The 19,994-nt window shown below is 33.0% G+C and overlaps 1 long non-coding RNA gene across 2 annotated transcripts; it reads right to left on the bottom strand.

The window, feature by feature from the left end:
* Positions 1-16,903: 16,903 nt before the first annotated feature.
* LOC121118482 (uncharacterized) lies at positions 16,904-19,524 on the bottom strand. Of its 2 annotated transcripts, none has more exons than XR_011780476.1 (9): positions 19,225-19,524; positions 18,411-19,164; positions 18,291-18,351; positions 17,963-18,227; positions 17,770-17,902; positions 17,388-17,705; positions 17,244-17,332; positions 17,109-17,180; positions 16,904-17,045 (listed from the first exon to the last, which is right to left on the bottom strand). It is a non-coding gene; the product is annotated as an uncharacterized lncRNA (long non-coding RNA). The 2 variants fall into 2 exon arrangements; XR_011780475.1 differs by having other exon boundaries at positions 17,109-17,164.
* Positions 19,525-19,994: the final 470 nt, after the last annotated feature.

The raw sequence follows: 19,994 nt of genomic DNA, 5'->3' as shown, positions 1-19,994 counted from the left end.
CATTTACATACCAACTGTTCATATTTTTTTCAACTCTAGGAATACTCTTCCTAATGCCTAGTTTCAAAAGTTCTAAAAATTAAAACTATCTCTAGTGAAATATCATAATATATTTTTAAAAATGATAACAAAGATTAATATTTTTTTTAAAATGATAACAAAGATTAATATTTTTTTAAAGTATATTTATAAAATATATTTAGATATTTTATATGGAGAAATTATACTTATTTTTTAATTAATATAAAAGATTTCTATTAAAATGTATTGGTAAGAAAGTAATTTATGTAAGATTAAATAGAGAAAAAAAGAAGTGAAATCTGTTATTGTCACATTACATGTCTTCTTAATCAAACGAAAAATGTCTTATACATACCATCTACGTGTAAGCATATGAAAATATCTTTCTCCATTAGGTAACAGATAGATTATTTGTAAGGTGGATTTGGCCGGTTTGACGCCATTTGAGAAGTCTGGCTTTATTGTTAAAAGTCTTCATTAACAATATTATCAACTAAATTATAGCATTTTCCCCCACCAGCTAAAATCCAAATTTATTATTGTTATTTAAGCCATAAAACAAGAAAATAACCAATATAATTTTCAATTGTAGTTGGTTTGGCGTTTAAAGCCTTCTTTTTAAATCACGTTTTTAAGTATCCTTTAAAACAGAGCCATATTTCGAAATGAAATAACTATATTAATAAAAACTAAACGAAATAGCAATCGATAAAAAACATTCGAGCAGTCAAAAAATATAATATTCATGAAGTGATCTCGAATACCATTCCTATAAAATGTGTGTTACCATACAAAATTAAAGGGTCTTATTTGGAAGCTAATATTTTTTACAATTACATTATATTATAGCTAAAACCTGAAGAATAAACTTAATACTACAGCATAAAAAAATTTGATGTAAAAAAAATTCTATTTTGATTGATTGTTTTAGTTTAACTCAGAATTTATATAGAGAATATTTAACAAATATATATTAGTCATGTGCCCCGAGCTGAATTTTGCTGTATGAGTATTTTTGAGTTTCTAAAAAAATACTCGAAGAATTACGAACTTTACTCGTTACTGGATTGAACAATTTTTATTCGCCTGAATATTTGTTACTCACCCTAACACTTTTACTCACTAAAAAACTCGTTAGACAAAAAAATTCATATTTTTAAAGAATTATTGAAACTTGTAATTTAAAAATTGTTTTCGTAATTTATTTTCCAAGATTAACTTAAACATATTTAAGCTTAAATCTCAAGGGATATACCAAACGAATTAGTAGATAGTAGATTGAAAATCAAATATGACCATTCAAATTTATTTTTAGAAAGTGGTCCCTCCCTCATACATTTAGAAATATTCATTTACTAATTAATTAACATTCAACTATATTAAATAATGCAGATAAGTTTGTCGTATGTCTATTGGTCTGAGAAGGACTTTTGAATGTGTGCTTAATTAACTGTGTAATTCCAAGCAATATCAAATACTCCTGCAAGTCTACTAAAAAAATCCTCAATGATTACTTTTCAAACGAACTGGGATTAAGAGTACACATTTTACGAAAGTCAAAAAGTTTCTGCATAGTGTTGCCTTTGGAAAAAAGATAAATTCTAAATTTCAAAGAGAAATGAAGTCAGTATTGGAAGATTTACATGTTATAAAGGGCTCGATGGGCTCGAAAAAGAATAATAGATAATCCCAAGTTTTGACATGTTCCGAGGTTTTGACGGGTTCCGAGCTTTTGTCAAATCTTGCAAAGGCGAGCTTTCTTAAATCACTTACCAAAACTTATTCCCCTAAAATAACAATATCTGCATCGACTGAATATGTTTAGAACACATTTTTTCACGTTTAGTTTGTGTTCAATTTATTTCTTCTCAGTTTTCGAGCATTTATTATAATAAATTATTTTATTACAGTATTTATAAAATGAAAAGACTCCAATTCAAATAGTCGTTTTTTATATCTTGACGGATATATTTAATATATATATTTTTTAATAACTCCGAAAAATAGTAAATACCAGTAATAAATAATAATACATAAGAATCGCAAATTAAACATTACTTTTCCAATGTCGATGCCGATTCGGATTCCAGAAACATACCCAATTCTCCGATTCCGATTAATCGTCCCATAACCATTGGATACCCTTAAATTTGTTGAATATAAAAAGTTGCGAAGAATTCACACAACCTCTCTCTTGAATTATTTTTTCTAAATGTTTTCTTTCTTGAAAATATGTTTCTGATCGAAAATACAATTATTTATAAGTAAAAAATTTATTTTCTTACTATAATATACCGAATTTTAGCCAAATAGTTATAATAATATAAAGTAAACCATTCATTTTTAGGCAATTTTTAAATTGAATTTCTCACCCATTTTCTTTAATTAGTTAGAAATATTATAAATACCATTTTCAAATTATCAATCAATAAATATGTTGTGCACTTAATGAGAAAATGTTGACCGTGTTAACTACTTTAAACTATTATAACTATTTAAACTAAATATAAAATTTAATTGTGAAATTAACAATCACAATTAAACTTATGAAGAAAATTAATTGATATGTTTTTTTAGAACATTTAATATTTCAAAGGGGTATTTCATTTCTTGTGAATTGTGGAAACCTTCTTGATATATATTCATTTGACAAGGAGATAATTTTCCAACTTTTATTAGTTGGAATTTATATAATTAAGGAACAATTGTTCTATGAAAATACCTCATTTAAAAAGATATTAAAATATATTACTATATCTAAAAGGGTGAGAGGGTTTAATATTTATAAATTAATACAATCAAGAATAAAGTATTATTGATTTTTTTTTTTTTTTTTTTTTTTTTTTTTTAAATAAAATATTTTCTATTTTTTTTTAAAAAGAAATTTGAGACTTTCAACATTGGATTTGGTGTTGAAATATCAAAATCAATTTTTAACAGCTAGATTTATAAGCTACACTATTGGAAAAAAAAGAATAATTGATTTAAAAAATTCCAAATTTTTTATTTATATAATTGCAAATTTTTCACTGCCTGAAACAGCAAAAGAACAACCAGATACCGAACTCATAATATTGTTAATGGAAGTGATATTTTTCTTATCTCGACTTACAAAGAGTCGTGTACTTGATTCTTGCTTCCCCCTATTTTGAAGTATTTACTTTATGTTTCTACTAGTGGTAGGAACCGACATAGCTATAAGTTATAAGAAAAGATTTATCTGGCAGTCATAACACACAATAAAAAACTATCATGTCCTTAGAAATGATATTTAAAATATTAGCTCTTTGTTAGATAAATTTCGAATCTTGCATTTAATATATTTTTTGAACAATTTCCATCTGTCTAAAAAAACCATTCCATCATTCCTCTCAGGTTTCGAAGGAGACCAATGGTCTTTTAAATAGTAGAAGACACCTTGCATTATGTGACACTTGACTTTCATAGTCTATTCTCAGCATGTTTAGTAGCTTGCTAATGACACAAACTAGGGTCCATGAATATAGCCAATGACACAGGCTCAGAATCATTTTTTACGACAGTTTCTCAACTGGGGAATGGACAAACAATCTTAGTTAGGGCTTTTGAATTCATAATGCCTAAATTTCTTGTAGTGTACCTTGAACTTCGACCATATCAAAATACAATAATAAAAATCCTCTTGAATTATCTAATTGCTGTGTAATATATTTAAAATTATACAAAAGTAGTTAAACTAATTAAAACCAAATAAACTTACAAATATTAAAAACACACTAGATGTAAAACTTGAAGAGCACTCTTCAAAAATTATTACTAATGCAAATATAGCAGGCTGTCTTTCGCAACATTTATAATCACGAAACCTTTGATTTCAAATATTGTATCCGAGGATTGTTGAGCCTTTTTATCTACTCTGAAGCTCGACAAACAAAAGGGAAAAAAGCATACAGTAAATAGACTTCAGTATTTTTCTTGATGCCAACAGTTATTTACTGTTTAGTTAAAAATTATTAGTAGTTTATATCAGGCCTGTGAGTGATCAGGAAAAAAATTGAGACCAGAAATTCACTGCGATATAGCGGTATAACGATCAGGGGCATTTGCAATCAGTGATCCGATCAATTTAATTGCGATCATATTCAAATATAACAAAAATTTGACCCTATATATGTTAAGGGCAATATGAAAAATCGGGTATTTTTCAAACTGCGATTAGAGCAGGTAATGTCCAGAATGCCCTGATAATCTATAAAATTTCCAATAGAGTGGTCAATTAACTTCATTTACATTGTCAGGTGAAATGATTATAAAACAATTATTGCAAGCAATTTGATATTCTAGTATATTTCCATTGAAATTTGTATAATATTTATACAATCAAACTATCGTATGTTAAGAAATTGTCAAGAGAGATTCAATTCTATTGTGTAAAATATACCTCGCCCAACAGGTTGTGCAGATTGATAGCTGGCCCCTAAAGAAGATCAAAACCTATCACTATCCAGAGTATCAAAGACCTCTTTATATATATTATTATACAACCCAGCCAACAGGTTACGCAAGTAAACCGCTTGCCCAAAAGGGGGATCAAACCTATCGCCGCTGTTATCTTAAGTATCAAGGACCCCATCTAATACACCCTACCCTCGGGTGACACTCGTGAACCTTTTGTCCACTAAGGGGATTAAACCCCAAAATTTGTTAATAACTCAGAAACTAATGAAGTAACATCTAACAAAATTGAATACATTTAGTCAACAATAAATTATGATGTTACATTGAAGGTGGAGCCAAAAGTACTATCAAGATATTACGGGAATAATTCAGTCTCTTGGATGGTTAACATTCCAACGGGGAGTGCAAAACGTTAAATCAGTGCAACACCTGTGTTCCATTTTTTTTTTTTTTTTTTCGTTGTTGTATGTGTACCTAAATATTACATGAAGGAGTTCAGAAAAAAATTAAAAATATGCTTAATATCTTTTTAAATATACAGCTAATCTACTTATTTCTATCAGCACATTTGGCCGCAAATATAATCAGTGTAAGATAATAGCACGGAAGCAATCCGACCATAAACCCGTTTTCGTAACCAATAATTATCCCCCAAAGCACGTGAAGAAGACATGAAAGCTGAATGTCTCCTATTAAAAGACGACCAAACAGATGCAAGGGTTCTTGAAATCATTATGGATATATCATCAAAACTACAATTTGAAATAGTCAAAACGGCTTCTCATGCCCTTAAATTAATCTTAGACTGCACTAGGAGAGAATACATTAATCTAGGAGTTAGTAAAAGTGAGGAAAGGAAGAGGAAGAAACTAGAACTAGAGGATCTGAATAAAAGTGAATTTAATACTACTATTAGCAATTTAGTTAATACGTCAAGTAGAGGCTGTCTGATCCCAACTGGCCTTAATAATATTACAAAAGAGCTTGTAATATTTGAGCGTATAAGGAAATTGGAAAAAATCAGTTGAAGGGTATTAACTTTTTGATCGATTAAAATGGTAAAAGAATTGAAAAGCAGATATATATTAACCAACCAATAACCAATTACTACCGGGAATTATTTGAATGTAAAAAATGTAAAACATTAAATGATATTTGCAATCAATGTAGAAATGTTACAGTAGATTATCCTTGTGAAAATAATAACTTCAAATACAATACTCAAAGCCTTCCCCAATTATCGCAAGAGAACTTCTTCCAAGTTTTAGTTTAGTAGGTGTCAACATAGATTCTTTGGGCTTAGACTAATTGGGTTCATTCTGGTAGGGACGAATAAATCTAGTGTTGTGGCGAAACGAGACGAAAGTACTTTAATATTAGTTTCGTACGAGTTTTTGTGTTCCTATTTCCGAACGATCTTGGATTTAACATCCCATCTCTTTTACTTAAAATTCTGGATCATTACATCTTCTCTTTGGAAAAAGATAGTGAGGAAATAGTTCAATCATTAGTAAATAAATCAGCACGGATTCAGTGACAAAACATCAATAATACAGGTGAATCATTTTTAGCGCCAAATGTGTTTCTATGTTCCATCAAGGACTTTCGTAACTTTTATCAAATTATATCCGACTTGCTGTAATAAATAATCTATATTTTAACATGAGATTATGTATAGCCATTTGACATATAATACTAATACTATTAGTAGATAGACTTGTAAATTGAGTAACAAATATAATTGTAAGTATCAGTTTTGAGATTATTTTCTTAGGACCCATTTTACTATAAAATCGACATATCTATTGGTAATTATGTTCTTTTCGTCATATAAAAATGATTCAAGCGCACAAGAGAACTTAATTACTGTTTAACTTCTTCTTACGGTTTTTAATGATCGATTAATAATAGGTAAAATATTCGATTCAGTAACAAATGTTCTTAAGGGTTCTGCAACTTTTGTCAATTATGGGCAGAAATGTGGCAATTGATTAGCAAAACCAAGAAATGAGCTTAATTCTGTTAGATTCATCGTTATTTAGTCCTCATAGATGCTGAATCCAAGTTTGAACTTCATGTCTAAAACATCCACGGCCCTAAAGCAGCATTCTTCACCACTATGAGATTCTAAAAAGTATTCATTCGGCCTATGGTCAACAGTTGGGGAGGGAATCCCTCAAATCACAGATCTCGGAACAGTGATTTTTTTTTATTTACCCCTTTGTACCTTCCTCTTGTTAGGATATTCGTGTTCCTAACCTGTAGCCCCTAAATTACTCTTCACTGATTGGGCGAGCTTATAGTTGAATACAGTAAGACACCTGCCCAAATGTTATTGACCCGCGCAAGGACTCCTTTGAGGTGTGTCTCTGATGAACCTGAACTCTTGGCATGATGTACAGCTGATCTTCTTCTTCAAAGAATAACCAATATACCTGGCAACAAAGTAGAAAGCATTACTCTTTCCCTTGGAAGCTAGTTCCTGGAAGTCATCTAGTTGCCAGTTAGTCAAAATAAGCTCAGCTTTTACCAGGTCTTCATCCAGCAGAGCTTTAATTTCTGAAGTAGTCATACCTGAAAATTTAAAAAAGTAAAATATTGTCGTGATATTATTATATTGTAAAATTAGTAATACCTAAATAAAAAGCTTACTATTAACAAATATCTTATTTACCTGAGAATTGGACAAGACTCAAAATACGAATCTTTTTCTCTGCTTCCAGGATCTGTCTCACGCTGATGTAGTAGCTACCTCTACTTAGTTGTTTGTACCAGCCGAACCTTCTTTTGATGGGATCAGACTGGAACATACTGAAGAGTACATTGGAGAAGTCTTCATCTAGGAGAAGGTACTCCGCCAGATCTGCTACGGCAAGGCACGTCTGCTTTGTTGCTAGGAAGGTTTCTGCTGTGAGGCCATGTGCTTTACTGTTTTGCCACTCGATGAGAAAGTCGAAAAAATCTCTCAAAAAGAGAGGCCAAGTTTGTTCATCTCAGAGATTGGTTCCCGAAGCTCATCTCTCTTTTCGTATCCAACTCCAGGTGTCTTGACGTTTAGGACGTTCTGACAAACTCTGAAAATTTGGATGTGTCTTTAAACGCCAGTCTGTTGTCTTCTTTGGAGTAGTAGTTAAGCGCTGCAATTGATGATTCGTGAAACACAGCATGCTGTTGTAGTTCGTTGAACTGTTGAGCCCTACGTGACGTGGTCGCACCTTGAGTTGGCCTTGATGACGCTTTAGGAGCTGAGAGGTAGTTGGGACAGTTTGGCCATAGGGATGGTACTACATCTGGTTTGAGGTACCTTTAAAAGAAGGACAGTTATAAGCATACTATCTTCCCAACATTTTTTATAAATTATTAATCGCAAAAACGGCAATCCGTACAAAACGCATCCAAAGTGAGCAGCTTTCTTACCTCTTCTTGAGAGCCTTGCCAAGGGTCTGACTTCTTTTAGACTCAGAGATGAAATCAGAGTCGTTGAAATGCAGGGAGCACAGCTTTGTACTTTTGGATGGTCCCTAATCTGTCTTCTTCAGATCTGTTTCTCTTGGAATGGATCTCAGCCAGGCGGTATCAAGTCCGGAGGTTCTCTCTTTGTTTGACAACAGATGGATCGTAACACCAGACTGTTGTGGTTCGTTGCCATAGCCAGTTCTACACCCTAGAGCACAACACTTAGTGGGCATGATTGGAATTACAAAACACAATAAAGATGGAGTCCACAAAGTAAATAATAGTTATTACCTATTATCTTACCAAACACGTTACATTGTTGTTGTTTTTTCCAATGGACCCATGTTGCACGCGTATTTGAATTCATATTTGCGGATGCCCGTCCTGCTTACAGGAGTCCTTGACCCGCGTAAATCCCAGCCGGCTGGTTGGAGTTCTGTCTTCTTAGTTTCTCTATCCTCCTCAGCTCATATACAAAAATTAACACAGGTGGCCCAATGAGACAATGACGTCAGTTAAAATAAAAATCCTTCTCAGATCTATTGGTGTAATCATCTAGTGAGAGCTAGGACTAGGAATGAGGAGATTGAAAGTTGGTGTTTATTCTCAGTATTATCCCAACCATAATCATTTATAATCATGGCAAACAAATGGTGTTCCTCAGCAGTATGACTATTCTGAGTTATGAATCCGGAATCTCTAGATCACTGATTTCTTTTTGCCAGGAGCAATACTTCCAAAAGTGTCTGCTTATGACAAAGTTGAAGCATTCAAGACTTTGCTCACTCCTTTTTCAGAAAGGGGATTTCCTCTAAGAAGTCATCCTCAGGTGAAGATAATTTCAAAACTACAAAAACAGAAGAAAAAAATTATTTGTTGCAGTTTATTTTCAAATCTTCCTGAAATCTCTCTCCACTCAGACACGGAAACCTCAAAGATCCACTTCCAAAGCAAAGACTTCTGCAAGTAAATCAATTGAAAATAAAACCATCTTCAAGTAAAGCCAAAAAGACTGAGTTATTACCCTTTGATTCAAACGATTTCTGCCAAATTGACATTGGGATTGTCAATGAAACTCACTTTCTTCTGTTTTTTTGCCTCTAAGAATTATCCAAAGAATTCATTTAGATGGAATTCACTATTTATACTTCAAAAACATTTGTTCTCCATTCTATATGATAAGAACTTCGAAGTAAGCTCCAAATTTATCCATCCAATTGCAACATAAAACAACAACCATTAGAGTTTGTCAATTCTAATACAATTATATTAATCATAGAAGAGAAAGAGTTGTGACAATATTTGGATTCCATTCTATTCTACATTTCTGTCTATGTAGTCAAGTCACAGTCTATGAGAATAAAATGCTTTGATAAAACTGATTTTAAGACTCAACTTCTCATAAATGCTTGAATATTTCTAAATAAAAGCAAGAGAAGAAAAATACAAATTTGCATACCAAATTCATACTGCAATGTTCGGAATGGTTAGAATAATATCTCCTTCATATGGTTATCCAAATAATGTCTGAAAGTTGAAGACACATAATATATTTCATCATTCCATAATTTTGTCAAGGACGACAGGCTTCTCTAAATGGAGAGGATTTATTATGCGACCATTTCAAATCTGTGAGCATACATATATGTACATTCGCAAACCATTGCAGATTCAAATGAATAACTATTTACCATGTGTGCGCCTATGATATGAGACTTCTTTTTTTTTAGATAGAACTTTTATTGTGAAAAAATGCTTACAAATTTAATATTCAAAGTATGCGCCTTCGCTAGCCACACCTTTTTTCCATCTTTTAAATCTCAAAAAGAGGACATGTCCGGGGAAAAAAGGACGTTGTCACCCTAATACATGTGTGCACGTCTAAAACTGAACACTCTGAAATTTTAAAAAATAGTTAAATAATTATTTAACTTTTAAAGTGGTCGACGAATTAATTTATTTAACATGAAAGAGGAGAGTCTTAGACACATGTCTATTCAATATGGCCGCCTATGTTCTCCACTACCAACTCCAGCCTGGACCGGGACTAGCTGCATGACTTGGTGATGAAGCTCAGGTCGAGGTTGGCTCAGGCATTCTTGAGGGCAGACTTCAGCTGGTCCTTGGACTTGTATTGGCCTCCCGACAGCATCCCCTTTAAACGCCCAGACACTGCAAAGTCAAGCGGCTAACAATCAGGAGAGTGAGGCGGCCAAGAATTCTGATCGAAGAAGGCTGGAGTCTCGATCTGAAGGAACTCTTGGGTAAAGTTGCTCGTGTGTCAGCTGGCACCGTCCTGCTGCCACCACCATCTGTCCCTGTAAGTAGCTTGGCCCAAGGGAACACTTGGTCCTTCAAGTATTGGCACAACGTCTCGGAGTTAAGCCTCTTGTGGTCCTCCAAGAAGATGAGATCACATTTCTGACCGTCGGACGCAACAACAGCCAGGACCTGAAGGTTGACGAAGTGCCGTTCCTTACCCACATGGACCATGTCATCATCCCTGGCACCGAGAGACTCCGCCAGATAACATCCGGTGTCGTTGGCCACCATTTCGCCTAGGCTGAGGGGCGTCTCATCAATGAACAAAACGACGACATCGGCAAGCTTTTTCTTAAGCTTGTTGAGAAGAATCTTCGACCTTGACAGGCGTTTTTCCTTGTCTACAGGCTTGAGGGCTTGACGAGGGGTTCTCTTATAGACCTTAAGGCCAAGATCTTTCTTCACTAGCCGGTCCATGGTCCATATGCTGACGTTGAGCTCGCTGGAGAGGCCGCTGACGGTGACCTTGCCTCTTTTGTCTTCGACAGACTTTTTTACAGCAGCAACCATTTCGTCCGACCTTCAAAGCCTTGACTTAGATCTCGTGGTCGCCTCAGGAGTCCCTTTGGCTACCACGCTGTAAACGGTGGTGCGGCTGCAGTTCAGAACCTTGGCAATTTCAGTGGGAGTTTTTCCCGCGCGGAAAGTTCCAAAATTGCGACTCGACGTCTCTCCATATTATCGGCAGTTGTTTCACTGTTGCTATTTAGATTTTGCTGGAGTGTTGTTTATAACTAATCAATACCCTTGCCTTGAAGTATAAACCTGTTTCAACTCAATAAAATCACGAATATGTGCATGGCGTAAAATTTAAAGGAGTGTTCCGTTTTAGACGCGCACACCTGTATACACTCCTTGAAAACACTTAATAACGAAGGGAATAATTGTAAAAGGAAAGGTTACGCGATTATTGATAAAAATATGTAATTAATTAAATAAAGTCATTAAAATTATTAATTCTTTAAATCTAAGGCTATCTTTGAAATATGACGTATCCATGTTGTCTACAAGCTGCGATTTTGTACGAGTTGTAACTTGTAGTAAAAGATTCTACAAGCTACAATTTGTACACCTCATAATATTTTATATAATGATTAATGACAATATTTGAATTACCAACTACTAATAGAGCATTACGTCAAAATTTTGATGGCGTCCATTTTGGGGACTAAATAACCAAGTTTTATAACAATGAAAACCTTTTTTCATCAATATTAAGAAAAATAGTGACAATAATGGGACCAACAAATAATAAGTCTTAAACTTAATGGCCTTGTTTTATTTTATATATATTATAAAATGTATTAAAAATATGTAATTACATCGTTAAACAATCTTATTTCCGTGTTGTAGACACAAATTAACTATTATTTCAGAAAGAATAAGTTATTTTTCTCTAACGATAAAAAAAGAATAATAATTGTACAAATTTAGGCTTTTCATAGGGATTTTCAGTAGATATTACTTTGATTTAATTCAAATATCCGTGTTTATCATTGACATCAAGTCTTATTCAATACAGGTTGTAATGTATTCGTGTTTCCTTCCCCCTTGTTCTCTTACTTCTCTTATTTTCTTGTATGTATATATATGTGTAAAGTACAGTCTTTTACCTCGTTTTAAGTATAAATAGTCGTGTATTTTATGTATGTATCAGAGTAGCTTATTGTATAAATAAAAATATAGATGTTCCTATAAACAAACCTTGCCCTTATTCCTCCTTGCCTTTCCTTCTCCTCATTTCTCTCGGTCGTCCTGGATCCCTCCTTTTAATAAATAAATGGTACCTCGTCAACTTCGTCAAGACACAACATTGGCAACGAGGATGGGATCAGGATCGCGTAACCTCCCTGCTGTGGGATCGTCGGCGAAGCTAGCCCTGCTGGAGTTGGGTAGCCCTTTTTCGTCGACAGGGAGAACGCTCAATTGTCTACGGAAGGCAGAGCAATACGGGCTGTGCCTCAGTTTGGGCCTCGTGGAGGAAGGAAGAGAACCATAGTCACTTACAAGAAGTGAAGTGTATGTCCGTGTCAGGGACCACATCATTCAAAGTGGATTTCATCCCATGAAGTTCTTGTTCTCCGTTGTTCCTACTCTCCCGTTCACCCCATTGGGTTATGAATGTGCTATGGTTTCTTCTCTGGATTATCCAGAGTTGGATGAGGGTACATCGAGTGAGATCGATGTTTCTCCCAGGGACGAGCAGGGTGCTCGTGTCCTTAAAACCTCTATAAGGGTGAACGATATTTCTCCTAGGGACGAGCAGGGTGCTCGTGTCTCTAAAACCTCTATAAGGGTGAACGATGTTTCTCCCAGGGATGAGCAGGGTGCTCGTGTCCCTAAAACCTCTATAAGGGTGAACGATGTTTCTCCCAGGAACGGGCAAGGTGCTCGCGTTCCTAAAACCTCTTTGAAGGTAACGATATTTTTCCCAGGAACGGGCAGTGTGCTCGCGTTCCTAAAACCTCTATGAGGAACAGTGTTCTCCTTTCTCCGGTGCGCGTGCTGAGAGCACGGCACGTCTATGGAGATAAATTTTGTAAATGCAAGAGCAAATGGTTTGTCCACGCCTGGTTATTGATGGAACGGATCAATAAGCTTCTATTCATGGAGCAGAACCTGGTTAAGTACCAGCTTGGATTTGGTCCTTGGCGGGTTGTGTAATGTATTCGTGTTTCCTTCCCCCTTGTTCTTTTACTTCTCTTATTTTCTTGTATGTTTATATATATGTGTAAAGTACAGTCTTTTACCTTGTTTTAAGTATAAATAGTCGTGTATTTTATGTATGTATCAGAGTAGGTTATTCTATTAATAAGAATATAATTGTTCCTATTAGACAACATTTGTTTTATTCTTCCACATCTTTCCTCTTCTCATTTCTCTCGGTCATCCTGGATTCATTGGTTTAAATAGTTTGTGTCACCTCAACCTCGTCAAGACACAACACAGGTGTTAAGTTTTTTTTAGCCTGAAAGCCATTTGATGGAGTTTTATCAAGGTTTATTGGAAATTTGTCCATTTTTGTAGTAAAAATATCTACTTTGAGCTCCAAAATGGTGTCTTCTTCATTTATAATGTAATGTATGACGTCAGTCAAAAAGCTCTATTAATACTATTATTCGAATTTTTATCCGTTAAAATCACTTATTTATTTAAATATATTAATAAGTAATGAAACTGCATAGTTTTGGATGATCTAAAATGCCAAAGAGTGCTTATTAATTGAATTTTTATGTAGGAAAAAAAATTTAAAATCGACTCAAAGAGAAGTATAATTAAAAATATAGAAAGACACAAATAATGAAATGGTCTCATTTAGTCATAATTAATACATAGTCCATATGTGTATGATACAATGAAAGAGTGTACATTATTTTTATATATCTAATGCGGTTATAATTGTCCATAAAAGTACTAAACATATAGGAGGGAGGGTTTTTGAAATTGCATTCAAAAGTTATAAATTACTTACAGAAAGAGGGGTTAACGAAATGGTACACCAAATGCTAGCATCTAAAATCTATATCCTAATTTTTGGTTGCAATATGTAGTATAATCATTATCACTCGTTAGTCAATCATATTGAATACAACCCCTATATTATAATCAAGGGACAAAAACGTTTTCATAAGAGAAACATTCCCCTCTGATCCAAAAGAAAAATATTTGAAGGAGTACTTTAGTATTTACTCCTGAAAATAGATAAAAAGTCGCGTGAGAAAGTGGTTTATTTGGATAAAGGGAAAGAAACAAGCTACCTACATAAATCATAATTCACATATTATATAAAATAATTGAATTATTAAGGAAAGACAGTACTTAGAATTAAGATAATGCATTAATTGAATATTCCATAGATGATCAATGCCGTATTTTTTTACCACTTTGATATAAATTACAAAAATATAAGTATTATGTCACACATAATGCCCAATATAATTTTGGCTACTTTAAGTGTAATTTATGATACACCCATAGGATTAATAAGAATAATTGGATAATTAGCTAGAGAAAGACTTCAGACGAAGTTAAGTCACCTGTTAACATTACTAATTTTTATTAAGTGATAATTAAATTAAAAGTATTCTTGACTCAAAGTGGTTTTCCAAAGATGAGTTGAACAACCCAAAAAGTTAATTTCAAGAATCTATTCTTTTCAAGAAATAAGAAAAGTATGAATTCCTTCTCGCTATTAGTCCTTGAACTACAATTTGGATTTAAATCCATCTATAAGTCATTGTTACTATTACAAGGTTAGGCAACAAGAAAATGGCCTTTTTTTCTTCGCAAATAGTTTTTAGACGAGTATGGACTGCCTCTCCGTATTTCGATGCTAATGTCAAATAAGCTCAATCTTCGAAATCTGTTTCTTTAGTGAGCAAGGACTGACTCACTAAGATAACGCAGAGCTATCATCCTTTTGGATCAGGATCTTTCAAGATAATACGAATATAGTCCATTCATGAATTACTCATTCTCATGAAGCTGAGAAAAGGGACCAACATTTCTTCTCGTGAAAGTCAAGATAATTTTTATTGAGGAATGATTACTTTCTTGCTTCTTTAAATAAAGACAACAACAGTCAACATCTATAAAGAATTTATCTTCATAAGATTTATATAAATCTAAATACTAGTATGTTTCTCGTATCCCTCTGATCTCTTATGAAATGGAAAGAAATAACTATGTTTTAATATTTTGTTGTAAATTTTCTAGCATTTTTGAATGAGATACTCACTTATACTTGTCATTTTCTTTTTCTATGTTAATATTTAATGCATACATGATGGTCCTTTTAAATATATTTTGTATTCTGAAATACATTTCAATTTATTTATATAGTACTCACCTTATAATTGTTTTTATAAAGTCAGGAGTTTAAATGCAATTATTTATTTTAGAATCTATTGGTTGTGGCTAATACCAAAGTATTTGATTTAAGTTTATTTCATCCCTTGTTTTAATATTATAATATTATTGAAAATTAGTAAAAAATAGTAATTTCCATACTGCGCATACAATTTCATAATTTAGGAAGATGAAAGGCATCATGAAATTGATGATGATGATGATTACAACAGTTCTTATAAATATTTGATTAGAAATCGATAAGGTCCAAGATCATTCTCGTTTAGGGAATTTCAATACTACGATAACTCTCCCTAAATTATGTGCTAAGATTTGACCTAGTACCATGAGGACTCAACTCATCTTATACTCAGCAACATATTTATTCGTCCCAGTCGTTTACCCTTGCTGTAGATTATATTTACTTACTCAAATAAATAAATACACTTTTTGTTTCAGATTCGAAATACATTTTTTATTAGAACAAATTATTTTTTATTGCGTTAAAACATTAACAAACAATACAAATTATTTTAAGCATTGAAGATATTCTGATAATAAAGGCTTACTCGCTATTAAGTTATTTTTTTAAACTCTTTTGATTAAATCAAAATAAAATCGGAAATAGACAAGGAATTCAAATAGTCCAGTATTTTCAATAAAATATCATACTCATTAATATGATTATTGTCAATGATGTTTTTCAGTAGTTGAAATGAAAGTTCATTGTTCCTGTACCTGAAAAATTGAAATATACATGATCATTAATGCATGTACATGTTAACAAGACTAAAATACGAACAACATTCCTTTGGCACAAACTCCGATGAAAAATCCATGTGAATCCGAAAATTTAAGATTATGAAATATCAATGGAGTCAAAACACTCATAAATCCAATCGGGTAAACAAGCTCTGTCCAGTTTATTTTCTTTTAAGATCCAAGTCGAAGAGAGAGATGCTTTGCTCCTCACTATTTTGGCTGACTCGTAAAAATGGGAGGGCATGTTTGGAAACTGTGTTGGTGTAGAATCCTTGTTTAATATTTTTAGAGATATCCTTAAGCCGATAGTTGTTCGTATCCACTGATGGAATTGGATAGTCCGGAGATAAAAAAATACGGGTTACATATAGCAGAATATTTTGAAGGCTCCTAATGGATAATTGTTAAAAAAGAGAGCTTTTATCCAAAGACTTCGTCGTTCCTTATCCTTTGGAAAAATGTGAAAACGTCTTTTGGCGAGGGGAGGATATTTCTTCTCAGACTTAGTTAGCATGTAGTAAAGCATTAATTTAATACTTTAGCCTTTAGCCACTAAGGCAACCAGGGGCGACACAAAGTTTTCCAATTACTTTGATAAACTTATATTTAAACAGTGTAGTCAAATTTCCTCCGTGAAGTGAAAATACTTGGTCGACTTGTTTGGAATGGTTGTGAGAGTCTTCGCTTCCTCATCTAAGAATTCATTGGTATAAATTATAATAATAATTAATAACTATCTTACATCTATCATTCAGAGAGTGCTGATGTAACATTGACTGGTCTAAAGAGAATCTACATTCAAGATACGACTAAATATGTAGAGTACGATATTCCTACTCCCACCATGTAGATAGGTGAAGCTGAATCCATGATGATTATCACAACACCAACGACGTCATTAAATATGTAGAATATTCGATTCCGTCTACCAACGTATAACTATGTCATGCTTAATCCATTTCGTCAGTCATGATTGATCTAATCCAATAAACGGCGATAGTTTTCATCATTAAAAGGATGCTGATAGTTTTGGCAGGTCCGAAGATGATAGACGTCTATGATATTACTAAAAGTGTAGATAATTCAATTCCATCTAGGACGGACCATATAGATGAATCATGCTTAATCCCTTCCATCAGTCATGATTGAGTTAATCCAATACGACGAGAATGGTCAATATTCAGAGAGTACTGATGTAACTAGGACATACCCAGAGATGATCAACATTTCAGGTACCACTAAATAGATTATAAGATTCTTACTCTCAACATGTAGATGGGGGAAACTGAATCTATTCGTCAATGGTCGTTACACTTCACTAAAATGGGAAAAATCTGTTTCTACAATTAAATAGAGTCTATAATTGGTATCTTAAAAATATAGAAACGTCAATATACTCTCAGATTTGTAAGGGTCACATGATGAAATGTAACACGCAGAATCATTTGCTTTTAAAGACACTTGATGTCGTTCACATATCTTCAGACTGTGTAGAACATATAATTTGAGTATATTATGGTTGGAAGATTTTTTTTCCTTACTCGTCATTTTTCTTTATTTGCAAGTTTAAATTTGAAGAACATAGGATTCCTTTCCCAACGATGTACATAGATGTAAGAAACTAAATGACATCATCCATGATGATTGAATTGTTTCATAACGACAAAATCAACAATTACGACAAGAATTATCATTATTTAGATACTGTTAATGAAACTAATACATGTTTGGAGATGATGGACGTCCATGATATCTTTAATCATGTAGAATGAAATATTCATATCACGACCGTATAGATGGGTAAATCTTAATTCCTTCGTATATTAAGATTGTTCTTCATTACAACAAAATAAACTTCTCTGAAATGAATAAATAGTTGAAAGTTATTATCTCAAAAGTATGGAAATATCGATAGATACTCACGGATTTCGTATGGATGCATTACCTACGTTTATTTATGAAATATTACTTCACTACTTAATATAGGTAAAGCATTATATAAATAACGATGAAAAACCTCTGTCTGTAGAGGCAACTGATGTCGTTCACAAATCTTCTGCAAGGATATAATATATTATGAGACATAAACTAATAGACATTTCAATTAGTTGAATACCATATAATTGTCATTGAGATATTTATATACCCATTATGAATATTTCACCCAAAACCTGTGAATGTGATGGACATAAATAAGATAAAATATTTCTTATAATTGAAAGGATGTTAATGTTGTTTAAACAGATCTGCAGATGATTAAAGTCCATGATATCTCTCTAAATATGTAAAATATGACATTCCTTCAACAATACAGATAACCGAGATAGGTGAAGTAAATCCCTCTATGATGTTTGTAGTTCATTACAACCAAATAAACGTTTCTGAAATGAATGAATCATTGTAAGATATCATTTTAAAGTAGGGAAAGGTTAATATCTACTCACCGATTTAGAATGTCCACATTATGAACTGTGAGGAGGAAAATATTCCCATGATTGTGATGAGCTTATAATTTGAAGATGATATAACATTTGGAATATAAATTTTAATTTTTCTTTCATTACTTGTCTGAGGATGATCGACATCTATGATGATTGTACCTTGTAACAGCAAAATCAACTGTAACAACAAGAATTGTTATCATTCAGAGAATGCTTATGTTGTATATGGTAAAGAGCTGGACTGACATTCTGCCACATCAAGACAATAGAGAGCCTTAGGAGACTTGAAGATGATGATCATTTGTTGAAAATAATAAAAGCTTCGAATATTGTAGATGATTAATGTCTGCAGAGTTAATGAATTGAAGAAATTGGTTACAAATATTATCATATGTGTCCGTGTCTGTCTGAAGCTCATTGGATCCCAAAAAAAATCCAACGCTGATGGCTTCCGTTACAGAGTCGATTCTTTCAGAAAATCTTAGACAGTGAAATACACAACTGTTTTTGAGTTGGGTAAGATAACAATATATTTTGAATGATAAGTCATCTTCCACTTCGAGCCGGCAGAAATATCAAATCCTTTGTCATCTGAATGGATTATATTGACCAGAGCAACTTTTGGAACTTTCAGCAAAACAAATCCTGAAGGCAATGTTTGAGAAGAGAGCTACATGTAGAGATTTTTTGTCGAGTGGACTGTCTCTTGCAAAAACAAAGTATCTAATACTTTGAAACGTTCGTTTTGTAACTGGAATTTTTGGCTGGTAGTTGAGGCTCTCGTTGGTCTAGGGGTGGGTGGTGGTGGTGATGATAGGTAGGCAGGTGGGTAGGAAGATTAGGCCATTGTGATGGAATAGCATCCCCTTTCAAACGTCTGAAAGATTTAAAATATTAAAAGTGTACGCTTCTAATTGTAATAATATAAACTGATTACCAGAGCTGAAGAGATCTCCCTTTGTCAGGTCATGCGTCCACAGATACAACGACGAAATCATTGGATATAAAATGCTTGTTACACAATCTTGAACTAGCTGATGGCTTCTAATAACTTGTGTCTCTCGAAATGGACCTTAGCCACTTTGCCAACATGGTTGAATCCTTTATTGAGAAGTGATGAATGCTCACTTTAGAATCCTTACTTTTGCTGGAATTACATCCAGGAGCAGAACACGTATAAACCGTGGTGGAAGCAAATTTGCAGGAGTGTGATCGACAACTAACAACATAGAAAAGTAAAATAATTCATATTTGAAACATGTCCTCTGAATGGCAGTAAAAAAGCGTACGCTTTTTAAGTCGCACTTTCATGTCTTTCTAGTCTTCCTTGATTATTTCAATCTATTGAAACTAGTGATACGACGATTTAAAAAAAACAGAGGGCGATTCCAGTAAAAATCAGCGATGTCGATTCTAATTCTCAAAAATTTTATATAATAGTTAAGAAATACCATTTAATTTTTTGTATTTTTGTGAAAAAAAATCAAAAAATTAAATTTCAAATAACAATTTTTTCGAAACAAATTTCAAATATACAATTGGATATTTAATTTTTTTTTCAAAAATCCATAACTTCCTCAAAAAATTAAATTTTTGGAAAAAAAAATCAAAAACCAATGGATATTCTCAAATAATTTCAAAAATCCAGTGCTTTTCATAAAAAATTTAATTTTATGAAAAAAAAAACTCAAAAAGGAGAAAATTTTA

Source organism: Lepeophtheirus salmonis, chromosome 5 (genome assembly GCF_016086655.4).
Source record: "Lepeophtheirus salmonis chromosome 5, UVic_Lsal_1.4, whole genome shotgun sequence".
Lineage (NCBI taxonomy): Eukaryota > Metazoa > Arthropoda > Copepoda > Siphonostomatoida > Caligidae > Lepeophtheirus > Lepeophtheirus salmonis.
Note: the sequence above shows the minus strand (reverse complement) of the source record. Positions and strands in the feature narration are given on the sequence as shown.